Here is a 21181-nt window from a genome sequence, read left to right on the forward strand (position 1 = left end):
TATTTAAAAGGCTACAAGACATATAGATTTGACTTAATATTCTTTTAGAGCTGAGGTTCTTAATAAAAATTGCACTTTTACTGATTGGTCACATGTGCTGACCATGCATTGTTCGTGAATCAACCCAAAAGTCATTTAAAAATGACTAGCATTAGGGAAACTTAATAGCTTTTTTTTTTTTTTTTTAGCAGATTATTTAAATCACCACAGCTATGATTTCAAATAATTTCTATCCAAACAGAAAGAATTCAGTGAGCCATGGATGACACCTTGAAAGGAAAGTAAATTTTAGATTAAAAACTCATTCTATTATTGGGTTGTTGAAGAATTTTTAAAAAGGAGAAGTACTCTTTCATCCTCTCCTAAATCTTTTATGTTACTGGGCAAAATAAAATTATGTGTGTGTGAGCACATAGACGTTTAGTCTAGTCTATGTATATGTATGTGATTGAACAAACATGTATTTTCTGGCTAATGTTCAACAACAGGCTAAATGCCCAACATTTTATGTATATTGCATGATTGACTGGTAAATTAAACTCTTCCCATCTCAAGAAAGAGTGTATTAAGTGAGATTCTTTTGTTTTGTTTCTCATTGAATATTAGCCAAACCTTCAGGTTAATGTTCAACATCAGTCTGCTGCCTAACAATTAACTGTACTATATAGTTTCAAAGAATGTTAGAGTCGTAAAAGTCTTTGGCATCAACTAATCCAAACCCCTTAATTTTATTAATGGAAGATTCAAAGTTAGGGAGAATTTAAATGTGACTTTCCAAAGACCCACAACTGTTTAGTGGCAGAGTCTCTGTCCATCTTCTGAATGTCTGAGTAACCTAATTTTTGTGAACCACTAATGTCCATCAACAACATTTAGGATGAATTTTAGCTTCTTCAGTATAAAGTAATGAATCAATTGATATTCAATCAGAAATTTGAATTCTCCAGAAAGATATAATTTCTGTAGATTGCAACAGATCTTGAGAATACCTTAAAAGTAATTTACTAATTAGCAGGTTGTATGCATCGACACATCTGTTGACAATCTAGTTTTTTTTTCTTACTTAACTGATTCCAGGATCTACATTACAGACCCGTAGCACATCAAAAGGCTGTTTAAATTAACTATGGGATCAAAAGATTAAATATGATTACAATTTATCACTGTTCATTTAAACATGTTTTCATGAGCCAACAATGCCATGTCAGGTAAGAATCCATCTGTTAAGTAAACACCTCTCTTGGTTGAGAATAAGAATGTCAACACAGGCAAAATACACTTTGCAAAAGCTTGATGCATATTAACAGATTTCATTACATTATTGTCCTTCTTGCTTGAAGATGACCCTTAATGATAATTTTCTTATTGTGATAATATGATTGAAAACTCTTGTTACCAACAACCCTTACTTTATGCTGTTTTTTGTAACTATTAGCTAATGAAGTAGGACTTTCTGACAGGACAGTGATATGCTTTCTAAATAAGCAACTTGATGTTACGATGGCTAATTAGTTTATAGATTATTTTCCCAGTGGCTACTTAATCAGATTTAGCACTCAGTTTAGGAAAAGGCTTGCAAAAAAGGCATTCATTGACAATCTCACCTGGAATTTTGGGAAATTTTTATTTTATTCTCCTGGTGAAAAGTTATGTTCATGGTATAAATAGTAACTGGTTTGCCAGTCCAACAATAACTTCTACCTTCATTTTGAAGATACTTATTTTGTTTCATAGACCTATTCTATTTCAGCAATGACAAGGCAATGGAATCATTTTGTATTTTCCATTAGGTGATATATGTCATTAGGAAAATACATTGCAGAGTAACTTGAAAGAGGCTAAAAATGAGCTCGTTGTATTTCGTAGCAAATATTTAAAATTGGAAAAATACACCAATATAATACTATTTAATGAGGGAAATGTTGCATGCAGATGTCTGTTTATTAATCCCCTCAAAGGATTGTATTCTTTTATTTACAATATGATTTAATATCAAAACTCCCTATTTTTAAAATGGATTTTTAAAATTTAGAATGTGAAAAAACCTGCAATTTAAAAAATATGCATTATGGTTTGTAAATATACTATTTCCCTTAGATGTGCCTCTGTTTCATCACCTGTCAATTGAGGGAGAATTTTTTTAGATAATCTCTAAGGTTCCTTCCACTTTTAACACTCTGAATCTTTACATGCTACTCCCATGAGTCACATGGTGATCACATTCTGTATAGCTTTTTATGTAGTAGCAAAATGGAAACTAGGGTCCAAGTTATGTACCTTTTACATGATGCAAAGGAACCTAATTTCATTTTAGCTATTTCTAGGTCTCTGTCTAGGCACATTGGCAACCAATTTCATTTTCATTGCAATGCTTGAATAGCAAAGTCACATACTCTTAAGTTAATGCAAAGGGTATAAGGAATGGAAGAGAAAAATACAATTTTTGTTGTTGCTGTTGTCATTTGAAATTTCCACAGTGTCTTTGCACATTGGACACCATTTCATTTTTATTGCATTGCACTGAGAGCAATGTCACATTTCATTAAGTTAACACCAAGTTAGTAAAAAAGAAAAGCAGAATATTTTGCTGCTATTACTGTTGTTTGAGATTTCTGTCCTGTAGACACTTATTTTTTATGGCAATGGGTTATTTCAATAGGGGAATGCATTAGAAAAAATGTGGCTTTTTAAGCCAAATTAGCTGCTAATTTAGGTTTTGACCTGTGGTTTTGTATGCTCTCTGGGTAAATAGGTCAGTCTACCAGCACTGGAAACTCTTTTATGATCAATTGGCCAAGTAAATAATAAAACTCAAATTATCTTTTTCTAGACTTGCCATGTTTTCTATTAACTATAGGGAGACCAACCAAGTGCCTTAGCAAATTGGTTGGCAACCTGAGCTGCCATGTTTTAGGGATCATCAAAATAGTGTACCTTAAAGAAATAGTATAACTTAATCACATAGATATTGATCTTTCCTTCCTTGAAGTCAGCTCTTAGTATATATGGGCTGGAAAAAGCCTCTTCTCTATTGGAAGTCTTACTGAATTTCAAGTATCGAGCCCTGGATTTGTTATCTTGAATAGGTCACTTTTCTCTTCAGGGCCTCAGTTTCTTCATGTGTGAATTGAGGGTATAGTTATAGATGGTTTCGGAAGTCCCTTCTACCTATAATAATAATAATAATAGTTAAAATTTATGTTTGGCAAGGTATAACTCTTGAAGGTAGATGATATCCTCATTTTACACATGAGGAAACTGAAAATGAGAGATTCAATGATTTGGTCAAGGTCAGACAGCTGGCATGTGTTTGAAGCAGGAACTCAAAACTTTTGATTTCAAGTCCAGTTCTCTATGCCTTCTACCTTCTAGCAGCCCTTTGATTTCCCATTTCATGAAAGTCAAATTCAAGGACAGTTTATTTAAAGCCCAGCACATGTGAAATTTTTACTAATGTCTAATGCTTTATCCCAATGATGGCAATGACCCTAGCTAGGTACTTGAAGTCAGTGCCAGATGAATACAAGTTCTGACAGTTTCTACCAAGCTAGAAAGGTTCTGAATATGCCCTAGTGACATATTGTATGTCTGTCACCTCAGGAACAGCATAGCTAAATTCGGAACGTCTCATCACCAGAAGTTTGGCTACCAGGTAATGATTTTTTGGCCGCAGTAATTCATGAAGATTCTATAAAGGCATGGAAGGGTTATGATTTCAGCCAGTGGAAGGAGTATTCCCTCTAGTGAAATCATAGACCTTTCAAAATACTGAAACTATATGTGTCAGATAGTATGCTAGTATAAGTAACTAAGGTCCAAGTTAACATAAAGACAGAGAAATAAACAAGAAAATGTTCATAAGATAAAGGAGAATGAGAAATGTATGAGAAATACAAAGTATTATATATAATATAATTTAAAGCTTGGAGAGACCATAGGGATCACTTAATTCAACCCTATTATATATAGATGAATAGAATCCCAGATGTAAAATGACTTGTCTAGGATCACATAGGCAGTAAATATCAGAGACAGGATCTAAATCTAGTTTCTCTGATTTCAATTCAATGCTCTTTTCTTTAAACCATGCTGATATTTAAGAGGAGTTATTTTAGGTTTGAGTGGGGTGGACCAGAGAAGACTTTACTTCCTGGATCAAGTGGCATTTGGGCTAGGCCTTTGGAGTTCTAGAACTACAACAGATATTAATAAAATAAATCTGCTCATAGATACCTTGTGTTGAACATTTTTCAATAAGTTGAATAGTTTGAAAAAAAGGTGAAGCAATAAAGCTATATGGCTGTGTCCTGGGCTGCTCTGAGGTATAATAATTGATTATGACATGTTTTGAGGGGTACCTTATACATAATCTAACCTATTTTAAATTCCTACCCTTAATCACTTCTTTAAGTTAAGGTATTGTCCACAGAAGTACTATCTTAAAATACAAATATGTTCCCTGGGATGAATAATGTATGAACCCATTAGCATCTATTAATATTTTAGGATAGAATAATTTATCAGACTAGCTAACTACTTGGGACTTATAGTCCCAAGACAGAAGAATTTTGAGGTATCTTACAGATTCTCCCTTACCCTTTCTCCTTTTCTCATCTCACTTTGCTTTAATGTCTCCATACATCTGGCCAAGTTTGTGCCTTCCCTATGCCTTGAATAGACTCCATTTGTATCTCTGATTACTTGGTCTTCCCTTCTGAGCATATATTTTAGGAAAGGCACTAAAAAGTAAAAATATCCACAAGAAGAAAACCAGAATGGTGAAGAGTTCAGGCTATATAAAGATAATTTGAAAAAAAGTAATAATATTATGCTCAGAAAAGAGAAGGTTTAAAGGGGACATGATAGTCATTTTAAGGTATTTGAAGGACTAGCATCTGAAAGATATATGACTTGTATTGCTTGACTCCAAAGGACAGACTTGGAAGCAATAGATGGAGATAAGTAGGAAATAAATTTGGGCTTAATATAAGCCCAAACTTCCTAACAATTGGAATTATTAAAAAATGGAATGGGATGCATCCAGAGGCAGTGATTAACTCTTCAGCAAAAGTCTTTGTGTTCAACTAGATGGGATTTCTGGAAGGCTATCTAACTTTTATACATAATTTACTCTTCCTTCAAGATTCAGGTCAGGTGCCACCTTTTCTATAATCTTCCCTGATCCCTAGCTGAGATTGATTGCTATCTCCTCAAATTTTCCTAAAGTACTTGCTCTGAATTTGTCCTATGACATCTTTCTCTACCTCTCCCTACAATTCTAATCTCTCTTGTCAATGAAGTAAGAGGTAGCATAGACCAAAATTTCTTAAACTATGGGTTGCAACATTATATGGAGTTATGTAACTGAATATAGGGTCATGAAAACATGATTTATTATTAGTAGATATTTGATTTGAATATCTATTTTAAATACTTATATGCCCAGAGTCACATAACAATTTCTCAGGTGAAAAGAAGTTGCAGTGGAAGAAGTTTAAGAAGCCCTGGTATACACCACCTTTTGACTCCATGACAACATTAGATAAATCTCTCTCTGTTGGACTGGCTTGCCTTCTTGTGCCTTCTAAGTCTCTTTTTCTCCATTATCTCTCCCTACAATTCTCATCTCTATTCCAGGACCTTCTTAACTTCTGCTATCCTCTGGAACCCTCTCTGTTTCCATCTGGAACCCTTCTTTATTTTAAAATAAATTCCCATTTATCCTAAGTTTTTTGCTCTCATATTCTTTTTTTTTTTTTTTATCTCTAGAGCCTCCCTGAAAACTACCATTCTCCTAAAGACATCACATCTCTTAAAATTCTTTCTAACACTGGTTGCTCCTTTTCACACAGCCCCTGAAACACAGGCCAGGAGGAGGAGGAGGAATTAGGCTATCATTGCTTCCTAGTGCCTCTTTCATACTCTCTCTTTCCTATCATCATGCAGTAATTATCTTTCTTCCTCTAAATCTTATTCATTTCTGTCCAAATCTTTGTTTCCATCTTGACTTTTAATTTTTTCTCCTTCACAATAAATTTAATATTGGATTTTTGTCTTTTTTACCACAATTCTTGACTCCATTGAAAACATTCATCTTTTAGCTTCATTAACTTTCATGACCTATCTGTAGTCTTACTCAAATATGTACAAAAGTGGTCACAATTGAACTAGGATAATGCTTGGACACAAAAGGGCATATGAAAAAGAGATTTTGTTGGAGTTAGAGGTAAGATTTGGTATCTAAGTGGATATGTTATAGTGAATAGTGTTGAACATGGAGTCAGGAAGACCTTAACTCAAATTTTGCCTCAGATGTCACTACCTTTCTGATTCTTGCCAAGTCATTTGGTCTCTATCTGCCTCAGTCTCTAGATCTATAACAATATGGATAATAATAATAAAGTATCTATTTTTACAAGGTTCTGAGGAGCAAACCTTAAAAATTAGTATCTTTCCAATTATATGTAAAGACAAATTTTAACACTCATTTAAAAATTTTTTTTGAGTTTCAAATTTCCTTCTTCTCTCACCTTCCCTCTTACTAAGATTATAAATACTTTGATATAGATTACATACATGCAATCAATTAAACATATTTCCTTATTAATCATGTTGTGAAAGAAAAAATAGGACAAAAGGAAAAACCCATAAAAAATTGAAGTGATAAAAAGTGTTTTGGCATTGAACTAGAAAATTAGATTCTTCAAATCAAGGTGACATTTGCACCAATGGGTTTAATCTGAATTATATGTAAGTATGATCACTGATTATAATTACCCATTGTTTAGTGGTTTTTTTTACTCCACAAAAGTCTTCTCATGGTTTGGAAATAACCCTTTGTTCTGAAAGCTTATGCCAGTGGAACATAAGCTCTTTTAGGCACATAGTAAGTGCTCAATAAATGCTTGTTGACTGATTGATTGACTATCAAATTGTAAAGACTTTAACCTGATAAAGGAATGTATTTTGTGTAAGGCTCATCACTAGAGAGTTAGAAATAAGATTTTTTTTTATCCCAAAGCAATTTGTGCTAGGCATAAATGGATCCTGTTATACTTAAGCCATTTAAATGTTTTGTCACTTGTGGGTGTTCTTTCAAAAGAAGATATCTATCTCTGTATATTTCAAAATTAGTTGGTGAGGGAAACCTCAAATTTCATGACTTTTACTTCAGCTTTAATCTCTGACCAACTTTCCCAGAAAGCTTTGTGGAATCATATATTTATAAATTTAGAGCTGGAATAAACTTTAGAGATTATCTAGTCCAAACACTTCATTTTCTAGATGAAGACACTGAAGATCAGATATAATAAAGTGGGAAAGGTAAAGTAGGTGGTCCAAGGTCACACAGCGATAATGCTAGAATTAGCATCTAAACTTAGGTCAGTTGACTAAAAATCCAGGATCCTTGTAAGTGAATCATACCTATAACTTTCATTATATAGTTTTGGAGGAATTATAAAATGGATATTTTGAGTTCTTCTCTCAAACCCAGAGTGACCATTAATTAGCTTTGGTAGGTTTGCTAGACAATGTCCATCAAAGAATCATGGTAGACATTTACCATAAAGGCCAATACTGATTTATTAAAATAAAACAAAACATTACTTAACATCCAACAAAACCAAAACATGTATATGCATGAACATTTTCAGTTCTATCAAGGGTTGCCAGACCATTTTAATTTCCGTCTTTATTACAAGTGCTATGGATATATAGGACATCCCTAGGCTTGAAATTTTTATTAGCTGTTCCCTGATATTTTAGATGAAATCTAAAATCAAGAATCAGAGGTATCTGATTGGGGTCTGCTTAAAAACATTTGGGGAATATAAAGGAAAAGATATTCTTCCAGAAGACTCATAAAATTAGCTATAAACTTTAATAGGTACAAGAAAGGAATACTCAAATGATTCCTATTCATATTTTTGTTATAGTAAATAAATACATGACCATGATATTGATGCTGTATTTTTTGGAAGTGCCTAACACTGTATTCTGAATACAGCAGTTAATAACTATTTCTGAATTAAATGGAATAAAATGGAGGAAAAATATGAGTAATGTTCTATCTCAGAATGGAGAATCAGTTTTCTATTGAGGCTCTTGAATCCCAAGAGGAAAATTCCATTGAGTAACACTTAAAAGTAAAGTGTAACCTACTTCAAGTTTTTTTTTTTTTTTTTTAATAATGGTAATCATAGAATTTAGAGCCTTGAGGATCTAAGAGGTCACCTACTAGGTGCATTTTAATCTGGTTCAGGTTATACTTGATAGTGTTAAGGAGTTGCATGTATTTGGTGCTTCTGATACAATCCCAACCTCTCATTTTTCAGATGGGGAAGCATAGACCTAGAAATATGATATAACTTTGCTAAAGTCATATAGGTATCAAGTGTCCAAATTGGAATTGAATATAGACTCCAAAGTAGAATCCCAATGTTCTTCTCACTATATTAAAGTGCTTCTTATTGAGAACTAGAAAAACTAAATGTTCAACTTACTTGCATATGAATGAAAAAAACCCTAAAGAATTGCTTTTATTCCTTGTATAAGTTGAATAAAGTTTTATTGTCTATCAAATTGCTTTTTTTCCCAAGGAGAGAGGGAGTGAACTTGGAACTCAAAAATGTAAAAATGATTGATATAAATTTATTTTACATATAATTGAAATATTTAATGAAATAAATAAAAATAATTTTTAAAGTTTTCTTATCAAAAGGAAATATAAAATTTTATTTAATGAATACAAGAAATAATATAACCAATTTGTTTGTTCCACATTATTGGTCATTAAAGAAAAAAGTAGGAGGAGGAAAGAAAGAGATTCAAAACAATGGGAGGGAGAACAAAAGAAAGAGATGAAGAAAGGGGAAAAGAAATAGGGAGAGATAGAGTTTGAGAGGTAAAGAGTAGGAAAAGAATACTGGAAAGAAAAATGAAGAACAGGATAAAAAAGCCAACTTTTCCCTCACCTAATATCTCCTTTTTGTTACTCACACCTCATTATGTATTTCTGTTCTGCTTTTTAATGATCCTATTCCACTCTCTGTCCACTAGTAGTTTACCTATCCTTTTCTTTATTTAGTATTTTGAGTATTGCAACCATTATTGCTATTACAGTCACTATTTTCTTCATTACTTATTCTTCTGCCAAAAACCATTTGTTGCAAACTTTTCTGTAGCACCTTGAAGGGAGCTTTTTGGAATGACTCAATGACATATCTGTGGCTTGGTAGAAGATAGGTATCTCGGATGAGTTGCTAAGACAGTACAAGGTGAAGGTAATTTCTTTTTTTGGTATTTATTACATCATAGTATTTTAAGCATAATAGTAATTATAGATTATTCTTTCATGCTTTGAGAGTTTGTTAATGCACAAAATATGAATATTTTCTGGATTTAACTAGCTGTCTGAAACACTGAGTAGCTTTCTAGGCAGTTAGGTGGCATAGTGGATAGAGTACTGGATCTGGATTCAGAGCACCAGAGTTTGAAACTAAATGAACATGTTTGACAACTCCAGTTGTCTGGAAAGTTTTTTTAAAGACAATCTAAAGGAATTAGATGAACATCTCTTCAAAGAGCAATTGAACTGTCTGAGATACAAGTTATATAACTCTGGACAAGTTAGTTACCCACTGCCTCAATTTTCTCTTCTGTAAAATGGTTAATAATAACAGTATCTATTTCACAGAATTGTTATGAGGATCAAATGAGATGACATATATAAAATTTTTTTTCAAATCTTAAAATGCTATATATATGCTAGCTACTATTATTAATGGTTACTATTATTCCTTTGGGTATACTGTAGTCATAAGTCAATTTAAGCTTTAAGCAATTTTCTCTGGAGTTCTGGGTAGCAATGTTATGAACTAGAGGCAACGAGAAAAATTCTAATCACTTCCTTTTGGGACAGGCTACCACAGGACTGAACTGGGTACTGGTAAATCCAATGGTGGAGCTCATTAGGCCCTAAAAGATACTCTTTGTTCTGCGGAGTAGAATGTTATTACATTAGACTGTAATGTTGAATGTCAGCCTATTGAAAACAAGACCTATTTTTGATTCTGTTTTATATTCCCATCCATCTACCGTATTAGATAAAGGACTGCTGAATTGTATAACATCTGATGCTTTTCAGGACATTTGAAACTCATCAGCTTTTTGATCTTCACAATTACCCAACAAAGTAAATAATACATTTCTTCCTATTTTACAGATGAGGAAGCTCATACCCAGAGAGGATGATTTGCCCAGTCATGTTTCTAGGAAATGGATGAGTTTGGATTGGAAATCAGGTTTTCTGACTTTACAACCATTGTTCATTTTGGTATAACAGACCTGAGTTAGAGTTTCTTCAATTCTAAGCCCCTATAGTCTCAAGTTACTAATAACTGTATTTATTTAGATATAGATGAAATACCTGTTTTATTTTTCCTGTATAGACATGCCCATGCTGATAACCACATACTGTAATTTATCACTTGTGAATGATTTTGAAAAACTAAATGAACATGTTTGATAACTCCAGTTATCTGGAAAGTTTTTAAAAGACAATCTAAAGGAATCAGATGAACATCTCATCAAAGAGCAATGAGATGATTCCCAGGATTCTAGATATAGGAGAATGAATTTATAGTAAAACTCTTTTTCCACAGTGTGTCTGGTCCAATATTACTCTGCAAAAAACTATATTATATAATTTCTAAAGTACTGTATTCTTTTTAAGCAATGATGAGAGAGGAAACCTATCACTTTTCAATTTCCTTTCCCTTGTTAGCATATTAGGATGCAAACAAATCCAATAAAATTTAGTGAAATATTTACCTTATATGTTTATATTAATTCTTATAATACTGAATTCAATGTAATATTGTTTTACTCATTGAAAAATGAGTCAAGTCAATAACCATTATTTAAGAAACATTATTAAGAAATATTATTTAAGAAATGTTCTTAAGAAACATCTACTATTAAACATCTACTATTTTTCAGGGAATTGTGCTGAAGGCAAAAACATGGTCCCTGCCCTCAAAGAATTTACATTCTAAGGGGGAGTCAAAATGCAAACAATCATATTTATATAAGATAGGTGCAAGGTAAAGGCAAAATGCTTTTTTTTTTCCAAAAGAACATTGTATTCTCCCCATCCCCCAACAATTTAAGATGTTTTACTTGATGTTCTTTTAGTGGACAATACCTATGTCAAGATGAATCAGTCAACCTTATGAGTGGAGCAAAGAAAAGTTGTCTATAGAGAAATTAACCCAATGATAGCTGAGTTAATCACCCATAGCCTAAATTTGTCTTCCAAGTTGTTCTTGCATTAGGTCAGAATTTGACTTTGTGGCTGCATTTCCTAAGTGGGGAAGAAACAGGAACAAAAGGTGGAAGCTGAAAAAGAAGAAACTTTAGGCATACCATGAGGAGATGAAACCCAACTTTCTAACAATTAGAACTGTTCAGACCTGTAATAAATAGCCGTGGGATAAAGTAGCATTTGATTTATATGAGATCTTCCATCAAATATGAAATGACCACTTGTCTGATACATTCAGAACTAGATACTTTTTAAGATATGTAGTAGACTAAATGTCTGATGTCTATTTGAGTTCTGAAATTGAAGTACATAAAAAACGTACCTGAATTAATCTATTCTATGCATTTTAAAAAATACATATTATATGTGTGCCTAGAATTTAACATGGTGATATTGCTTTGTCCTACATGTCTATATTATTTTCTGAACTTTTATTCTTTTCTTTCTATTTTTAGTTTCATTGGGACTCTACTTCTTTTTTGCATTACAATCATTACCTCCTACTCTCCCTCCAACATTTCTGCTGCTCTATCAAGAATGCACTTTTGTGACAAATCAGTATGGTTAAGTAAAACAAAATTGGTGGTATATTGTTCATACCTGAAAATGCATGCCTCATTTTATTCTCACAATCCCTCATCTCCCATGACTTGAGTTACATTCTTCCCCATCAGTCTTCTGTAGTTGTGTTTGGTCAGTTATTGTATTGTTCTGAGTTCTTAAACCATTTAAACCTGTTTACATGTACATTGGTGTAATCATTGCATAGTCTCCTGATGCTGCTTATTTCATTCTTTATCAATTCAAAAAAGTCTTCTAAGGTCTCTGAATCTGTTCATTTAATAATTTCTTGACACAAATCCAATATAGTTATTCTATCATTTTAAAATGACCTTCTAAAACATTTTGTTTAATATTTTGCATTGCTATTCACTATGGAAATGATTATGCTTAAGTCTGAAAAGGAAGCACATTGAAGTGAGCAATTATTTTGTTTTCTGCTGACTCTTTTTGCAGTGTGATTAACTTTTCATCAAAGAACTTAGATGCTGTGCCATTTGGTCCATATACATTAAATATTGATACTATTTTATTACCTATGGTTCCTTTAAGGATAATATAGTTTTTCTGTTGGATTCCAAGGAGAGAGTGAGGCTAATGTCTTTGCCTAGCTTTACTTCACTTAAATCCAAAGTGTGTGAACGTCAAGACATCTTTTGTGATGTCATTGTTCCACTTTGAGAACAAAGTACAACTAACAGAATGTTTTTCCTGCTTTTCCTTTTTAATGAAGACTGTTTATTTTTTATATTGTCCTATCTTAGATCATGATAATTCCCCCCTCTTTTTTTGAATTTGCCCAGAGAATAATAAATTATGCCCCAGCTGTTCATTTAACTCTTTGTGAATATGTTGCAAATGAATTTCTCACAAACAACAAATTACTGGAGTCTTCTTTCTAATTTATTGTTCTACATTTCTCTGTTTTATGGATCAGTTTATCCTATATTCACTTTTATAGTTTTTAATTGTGTATTTTCCTCCATTATGATTTCTTATACTTTCCCCTCTTTATTATCTACCATTTCTTCCCCCAAAAGAGAAGGATGGAGAAAGAGAAGGCAATAGAACAACATGAGTAATATATAATGAAATTTTTGCCTGCTCCTACTCCTTTGCATTTCTTCTCTCCCTTCCACTCCCAAATCCAAGCTCAGTTTCTACTTCCTGGGTTCTTTCTTTATAATCCTCCTTTATGATCAACTATCCAAGGCTGAAATTTGTTTTGCTTGATATTATTCCTTTTCTAATTCCATTTTATGTTTTATTCTTCTCTCTATAAGCATATTTTCCTTTACTAAAACCAACAAAACTAAACATAACCATAATCTAGTCCTTTATTTGTGTCATTTACCTATATCTATGACCTTTGACATCTAGATTCTGAGGGGAGCACTTTTCTCTGTTAGAATGTAAGCACTTCATCATTTGACTACTTCCAATTTCTCAAATACAGTTACCTTTTAAAATTCTCTTGCCTCCTATGTTTGCATTTAAAAGTTTTCTCTCAGCTTTGATTTTTTTTTTAATCGGGGATGCTTGAAAGTCCTCTATTATATTATAATTCTTTTTCTCCCGTAGGAAATAGGAATTCCCAAGTGCAGTAATTTCTACATAGATGAATCTCAATTATCCAGTATGTCATTATATAAAACACCAGGTAATTTCAACATTCATTTGCAATGGACTTCAGAATGATATTATCCCTCCAAATCCCTAATAGATTAACTTTATAATTATGCTTTTCCTAGGGTAATATTGAAATTAGTATGTATTTTCTGAGTGCCCACTAGTTGATGGAGGGGCAAGTGACCCCAAAATATGCTCATTGAAAGAAAAAAGTCAGCTCATGGATATTTCCCAGAAGGATAATAATAATAATAATAATAATAATAATAATAATAATAATAATAATAATAATAATAATAATAATAAAAATAACACTTGACTATGACCCATCATTTTTAGCCCATTAAAGACACTGTATTCTTTATAATTTATATAATTTGGGAGTCCATTGGTATCTCCAAAATTCTTTTGTTGATAGAATTTGGCTACTCTATACTAAAATGGTCATTAGATTATCAATTCATACCAACTCAGGTTTTGAATTTGTGTTTACCTTGATTCTTATTTTCGGTTTGTCCTCTCTTTTCTATCTTAAAAGATCCATATGTCTATTCTATATCACAGGTCAATATTCAATGATCTTTCCACTATATCACACACTCTCTCTCAGGCTTTCTTCAAGGCACAATTCAAGTATTTCCTGGACCCCCAGTTAGTAACATTCTTTCCTCCTTGAAATTATTTTGTATTCTTTTATATATTCTTTATATTTGTTTATTTAATATTGTAATTATATCCCTCCAGAAGAACTTAAGATCCTTAACTATAAGTGGAATTGTTTTATTTTTACTTTTGTATCCTTACTGTCAGACATAATGTTTTGTATATAGTAGGTTAATAAATGTTTGTTGAAATTGAGTTGAATTGAATTCATAGAATCCTAACTGGGAAAATTTTAAATGTCCTGTGTTAAATAGAGGGATATATTCTTGCACTAGCAAAAGTGAAGAAAGCTATATATATATATGTATATATACACATACATATTCTATATATATAATATAGATATTTCATATATATATACACAAACATATATACACACAAAAATATATGTTCACATACATGTACAGATGTAAATATATATTCATTAAACTTTGGAGACCTCCTCAGTAGATATGTGGAGCTAGGGAGAAAAGAAAAACAGAGTCTGAGAAGAAATAGAGAAAAGGTGAGATGAGGAAAGCGATAGGAAAAAGAAAAAAATTAAATGAGATGGTCTATATAGTGTTTATTTACATTATAGCTGCATGTGGGCCTTAGAAACTGTAAGAAACATATGGATGAAAGGTAATTAAGTGGAGAAATAGAAATATGTTTTTCCAAGAATAGATCACTCAAACTGAATTTTAGTTTAGAAGCAAGGTTTTAGGAATGTTGAATGTGACTTCCTGTTTTAATGTAGAGACCCTTACAGAGTTTTATAAAACTAAACTTCATAAAATATTTTGGATATTAACTCACTCATATGACTCAACCTTTTGATGAGTAAAGTGTAAATGAATCAGAAATACATGAATTAAATAGCCTTTGAAATACATATGTATTCAAAGTCTGAAAGAGGAAGAAAAGTGCTTTGGCAAAATGTGTTTTGGGTTTTGTTGAATTCAAACAGTAAAAAGTTTAGGATATGAAGTGATCCCCATATGCAAACAGACTCACTCATTCCTAATTTAAAATTCCAGCAAAGATCCAGAAAATTAACAATTGAGTTTTGGAGGAACTTAACTAATCTTAAAGTGCTGAAATAAAGTTCTTTGAGTTTACTTTTTAATGATCCATCAAATGGCAATAATAACAAGCTAAAATATGATTGTTTTAGCATATTATTCTAGAATAATAAACACGATATTGGCTTTGCATTAATTTTTGGTGATAAGGCAGCAGTGAGAGAAACTGTTTTAGAAGGCTGATGGTTTATATTATTTCTCTTCCACCCCTCTAGTTCTTGAATCTAATATTTGGTCTCAGTACACAGCCCTAATAGATATTTCCTTGTTTATGCAAAACAATAATCAATGATGTCAGTGTAGCTATGGAAATAGAATTTTTTACTTAACATGTGTTTACTCTGCTGGCTTTGAAGCAATAGAGCAGAAAACATTGTAGTTTCTTGAGAAACACCAGTGTTTGCTTTTTATAAAAGGTATCAGCAGCAGGATGGTGAGAGTTTCAATAGATATTTTAAATATAGAGCAAATCTCTATAATCATGGATATTTGGTCAGTGACCTCAAAAAGATTCAAAGTTGAGGAAGAATTAGAGGTATTATTGGTAAATATTAAGGTATGAAAGTTATAAGGAGAATAATTACTACATAGTCTGGTTTTGGTGTTTTCCTAAAGTAGTTGCTTTTCCTCCATATATCAATTTTAAGTCAACATCATAGCATTGGGCATAATTCTGCTGAAGGACACTAAATATTTTAGAATATTACAAGAAAGAGTATTTGGTACATAGTAAATACTTAATAAATTTTTATTGATTTCTTGTTTATTCAAAAGTCCAGGGGCTACATGTACATACATGTTTAGATATGTATGTGTGTAATAATCTTACTGTTCTGGATTTATCCCATTCTTACTTTCTCCCCTCAGTCACTTATTTTTAAAACTTGATAGCTTCAGTAGGTGCTTATTTTCATGTTCTTTTCTAGGCTTTATGTCATTTTGATGTGGAATTACTCACTCAAACTTGTCAGTCCTTTATTTCAATCCTTTAAAGATCAATGATTTCATCATTGCAGGTATTCCCTTCAGTGACAGTGATGGAATCCCTTCTATACTTTATTACATAATATTCAAGAGTAACTCTGGTCAATACTTTGGTCACCCTGTAGCCAACATGGTGAGAATCAACTCTGACTTTAACTTGCTTGTCCCTCAGATAAGAGACACACTTTGTTAGGCCTATGCTCAAGACGTTTGAGTTTGGGTTTGACCCGTTAGAACTCAGGTTTTTTGTGCCAAAGATTTTGAAAATTCAAGATTCCCTCCGTACCATAAAGAAACATTAGAGTGGAATTTCAATGCGGCAAACATGTTGTTATAATGCTCCTCAAAAAAATGTACACCCACTTAACAACAATAAGAGAAGAAATGGTTTTGTGAGAGGAGCTTTCTATGATTCAGTTCTATGAATCTTTATGGAGCACCTACTGTATGCAAGGCATTATACTAGCCATTTGTTATACAGAGATAAAAACAATATAGAAAAGAGACTTAATGAATCAGGAAGAGAAATAACAGATGCTCAGTGAAAAAGTATGATCCAAGGTAGAATGTAGTTAGAACAAAGAAGGAGTTTTGCCAAAGAATTCTAGAAATGTGAAGAGGTAGAGAATGCACTTGGGATGGTAGGATTATCCTGGAAGGCTACCTAAATTGGTACTTCAATGAAAATATTTCAATAGGCAGACATGTGGAGGAAATGTGTTATAGAGAAGTGTGGGAGGACAGCCTGTGTGAATGTATAGAGGTGAGAGATAACACAGCAAAACCTTGGAAGAGTTGGTAATTCAATATGGCTGTCCTGAATAGTGCATGAAGAATTAAATATATCTGGAAAGATAGATTCAAATTAGGTTATAAAGGGTATTCCAGAATAAGATATTTGTATTTTATTCTAAGATGCTGAGGAGACATTGGTGCTTTTTGACCAAATAAGTGATCTCATCAAACCTATACTAAAGAAATATGATTTTGGAAAGCTATAGAGGAAAAACTGAAACCAGTGAAATTAACTAGGAGATTATAATAATGGTCCAGGGAGAGGGCAATGAGGATGTCAACTAGGATATTGATAGTGTAACTAGAGATGTAAGACCAGGTATAGGAAAAATGATAAAAGGTGGAATCAGCAGGACTTGGCACTAGATTGGATGTGGATGCTGAGGGAGAAAGAAAAGCTAAAGATAATGGATTTTGAGCCTGGATGATCTGAAGTTTAATAGTATAAGGAAGTGAGGAGGATGGGCAGATATCAAACAAAAAGATGAGTTAAATTTGGGGTGTTTTGAGTTTAGGTGTTGTTGCTTGTCCTTAAATATTTATTACCAGGAGCTTTTGGAATCAGTTCGGAGCTAACTATTAAATTTTAATGTGAGAATTTAAATCTCAAAACTTTGTAAATGCTATGAATTAGGGCTCGATTTATTGTTTTCCTGATGGATAAAATATTAGTAATGCAGATTAAACTGTTTTTTCTTCTTTTCAAGAGGCAATTGTTAGTCATTTATACCTATTACCTTAGTTTAACTGCTTTAACTAGCATCATAACTCAAGGTGAATCTGATATATCTCATATGATATATGAGAAATAGATAGAAATGAAGTGAAATGATGGATGAAATCATTAGTATTAGCATTATTTTCATATTATTATTTATTTCTTGAAACTGCAAGGGCAGATTCTCACTTTGTGAAGCTTCTTTCATTAAACATAATTCATTGTAATCCTTTTTGATTTATATATTAAAATAAATAATTTTCTTTGTAGAATAGCTATTTGGAGCCTCAAGGTTTTTAAAGCAAAAACTTCAATTAAAACTTTTATCTGTAATTAAAAAGAAGATTCCTCCCCCACTCTAAGAGAACAGTAGCTTCTTCCAAAGTTTTTCTCAGATAATAATTAGTACTTGAAATGGGCAACTGACCTGTTATGAGATAATAACTATTTTCCAAGGTCAATGAATATATATTATCCTTTAGATGAGTTATAAGAACCTGTCCATCATGGGTTTTCCCCCAGATAAAGAATCCTCTGCATCTGGGCCTCCTCAGTTTTTTGAATTTATGCCAAGGCTATTACCTGAAAGGTAAATGATGAACTCAGAAACAAACAAACAAACAAAATTGTCCATAAGCTTAGTCTCACTTTGGTCAATTGGCATTCCTAAATCTTTTAGATGAACCAAAAAGTTGGATTTTGCTGATAAGTAGTGAATTTTAGTTTAGCCTTTTCTCTATATAAGCAAGAAAAATTCTACCTCAAATTACATTATTATTGAAGACTGGGGTTCTATGACCTTTATACTGATATTGGTATTTATATTAAGGTGATGAAGGAGACCCAGGAATTGTATAGGCTCAGAAAGTCATGCTCCTCATGTAGAAGTACACAAAGGAATCTTGGCAGTTTTATTCCTGCCTATATAACAATCCATTTAAATTCTGATTTCCTTCAATGTATCATTCAATAAACTTTGCTGGAACATACCTGAGTTGTGTGTTGAGTTTTGCTTTCATCTTTTATTGGCACAGAGGTAATAATTAACACCTGAATATCTATTTAGAGAGCAATTGCTGCTAAATTTTGGGGAATGGTTGGGCATCTGATCACTTTTCCAATCTTTATAATTAGTTCCACCAACCATTGGGACATCCACATAGAAATGTTTAGTGGACTTTTGAGAATAATAGATAGCATAGATGATGTGACTTGAATGGTAGTAGACTTAGAAAACTCTCCTTTTTGGTTCCTCTAGCTGTTTTCAAAGACTGGGAAGCAGGAACAGAGAGAATCCTGACTTCCTGACCTGTTAGTAAGCTGTGCAGTCTAATGCTGCTCTAAATGCTATACTTGTAATATCAATTTTCACAAAGAACAGGAGCTTGCATAAAATTTGCATTACCATCCCTGTTAATCAGTCCCAGAATCCTATAATTACATATCTGTGTCTAGATTAAGAAAAAAAGGCCCATTCAAGTTAGTGTGAGTCTTAGTGGTTTAGGTTCCTTCATTTTTAGTAGCAATGTTTTGGATATTTTTAAGACTACAGAATTAATTTTTGTATTTTTTTATTTCAAAAATTATTGTAGGTTTTTAATAGATTCAGCCTCTGTGTGCTATTTCATACTTGAAATCCCTAAGTAGATTCATCTTAGGAAATTATTAAGTACTCTATGGTTAGAAAGGTAAAATGACTTAACAGGTTAGCATTTTTTTGGCAAGAAAAGTTTGCTAAAATTTACAAGGGACTAACTGAAAACCAATTAGACTGAGACCTTAGAGAGGAAGAGATGGGAACATAGACCCAGAAGAAAATGGATACAGCTAGGTGATGCAGTAGTTAGAGTGCTTGATCAAAGAATCAGGAAAGCAAAATCAAATATGCTCTCAGAAACTTCCTAACAGTGTGAACCTTTGTCTACCTCAGTTTCCTCAATGATAAAATGAGGATGATAATAATAGTGCTTCAAAAAGTTGTGAGGATGAAATGAGGCAATATTTGTAAAGTGCTTTGCAAATCTCAAAGCATCTTATAGGTGCTGTTATTATTATTATTGATGGACACCTCAGAAGGAGAATAAGTAGCATGCAACTGGAGATGCTGAATCTCAAATTCATTGTAACCACGGGCTAAATCATCAGTTTATAAAGTACTGACCCTTTGGCATGAGGAGTGCTCACCAAATAGAGTGGACCATTTTATTGTCTCTTCTTGTTAATGCAATTTTAACAAATGTTTTTAGTTTACTGTGTTTTATAAGCTTCATAAGTTTCAGGAAGAGCAGAAAAAGAAGAGGAGAAAGAACAGGGGATGATGGCTTTAGAGAGACATAAGTCAAATTCTCCAGGAGGTTATCTTGGGTGAGGGCTAAGCCATAACCATTATTTGGTAACATCTAAGCTCCAGAGATTGTTTTTAATTTATGTGAGCTTAGAGCTGAGATTTTGAATATTAAAGCCTATGTGAGCCAGAATGAAAAGTAATGCTAGATCATATTCAGTGTGAATATGGGAATAAATAGCAAATCCTGGATATGGAGCATGGGAATCTAGAATCTAATGAATGAGTTTGTAAGAATATATGAAAAAGGTAAACTGTTTATAAATGCCAAAGAACTGCTTACAATTTATGGCTAATTATCACATTCTTCTATTCTAAAGTAATTGTCCTATTCTCTTAACCACTCTTCACACCATAGACTTTATTCTTTAGAGCACCTAACCTATTCTACTTTCCATTATACTTATTTGGACTGTGAACATTAAACTATAAGGTCCTTGAAATCAAGGACTTTATCTTATTCATATTTGTATCTCCTATGATACCTGGTATAACTCTTTTTACAAAGTAGGTGTATAATAAAAGTTTGTTCAATGAATAAATATGCATAAAACTGTTATTCATCACTATTATATGTCAGATTTATTGATTACAACACTAAATTTTGTTTAGCATAAGATGTGAATTAGCATCATACTGGGAAAGCTGGGAATGGACACTCCATCACAACCAGCTTTATGATCTCAGGCAAATCACTACCTTTCTAAATTTTAGTTTCTTTATCTAATCAAGAACAAAACTCTATCACCTCCATCCCCATACCAAAAACCAAAGAAAGACTAAATTATTATTAAGATTTTTTTTGAGATCTAAAAATTCCATATTTAACTTTCATTTTAATTCAGTTCAATATTTATTGAATATGAGCACACAACATAAAATGTTGTTTTTGTTGGTCATATAGCATAATTGTTGATTCACAACTTTAAAACAAAAGGAAATCCTGGAGATGGTCTTGTTTGGCCAAGTAGTATTGCAATTGTTTATTGTCAATATAAAAAGCCACAGTGTCAGTGGGGTAAAAGTTAATAGATCAATAGACCTAATACCCCGCTAGTATCTGTGAAATATAAGAGCTAGAAGAAAACCTCTGGCAT

At 32.4% G+C, this 21181-nt stretch overlaps 1 long non-coding RNA gene across 27 annotated transcripts in view; it reads left to right on the plus strand.

Moving 5' to 3' along the window:
* LOC141550946 (uncharacterized) overlaps positions 1-20626 on the plus strand; it is a 110819-nt gene extending 90193 nt beyond the window's left edge. For 25 of the 27 annotated variants that reach the window (XR_012484710.1, XR_012484732.1, XR_012484709.1 and 22 more), the window contains one exon: positions 10226-20626. This is a non-coding gene — a long non-coding RNA (uncharacterized LOC141550946). The remainder of the gene's footprint in view (positions 1-10225) is intronic. The other 2 variants (XR_012484721.1, XR_012484716.1) reach the window with 2 other exon arrangements.
* The last annotated feature ends 555 nt before the right edge of the window (positions 20627-21181 follow it).

The sequence above is a fragment of the Sminthopsis crassicaudata genome, chromosome 1 (assembly GCF_048593235.1).
Source record: "Sminthopsis crassicaudata isolate SCR6 chromosome 1, ASM4859323v1, whole genome shotgun sequence".
NCBI classification, from domain to species: Eukaryota; Metazoa; Chordata; class Mammalia; order Dasyuromorphia; family Dasyuridae; genus Sminthopsis; species Sminthopsis crassicaudata.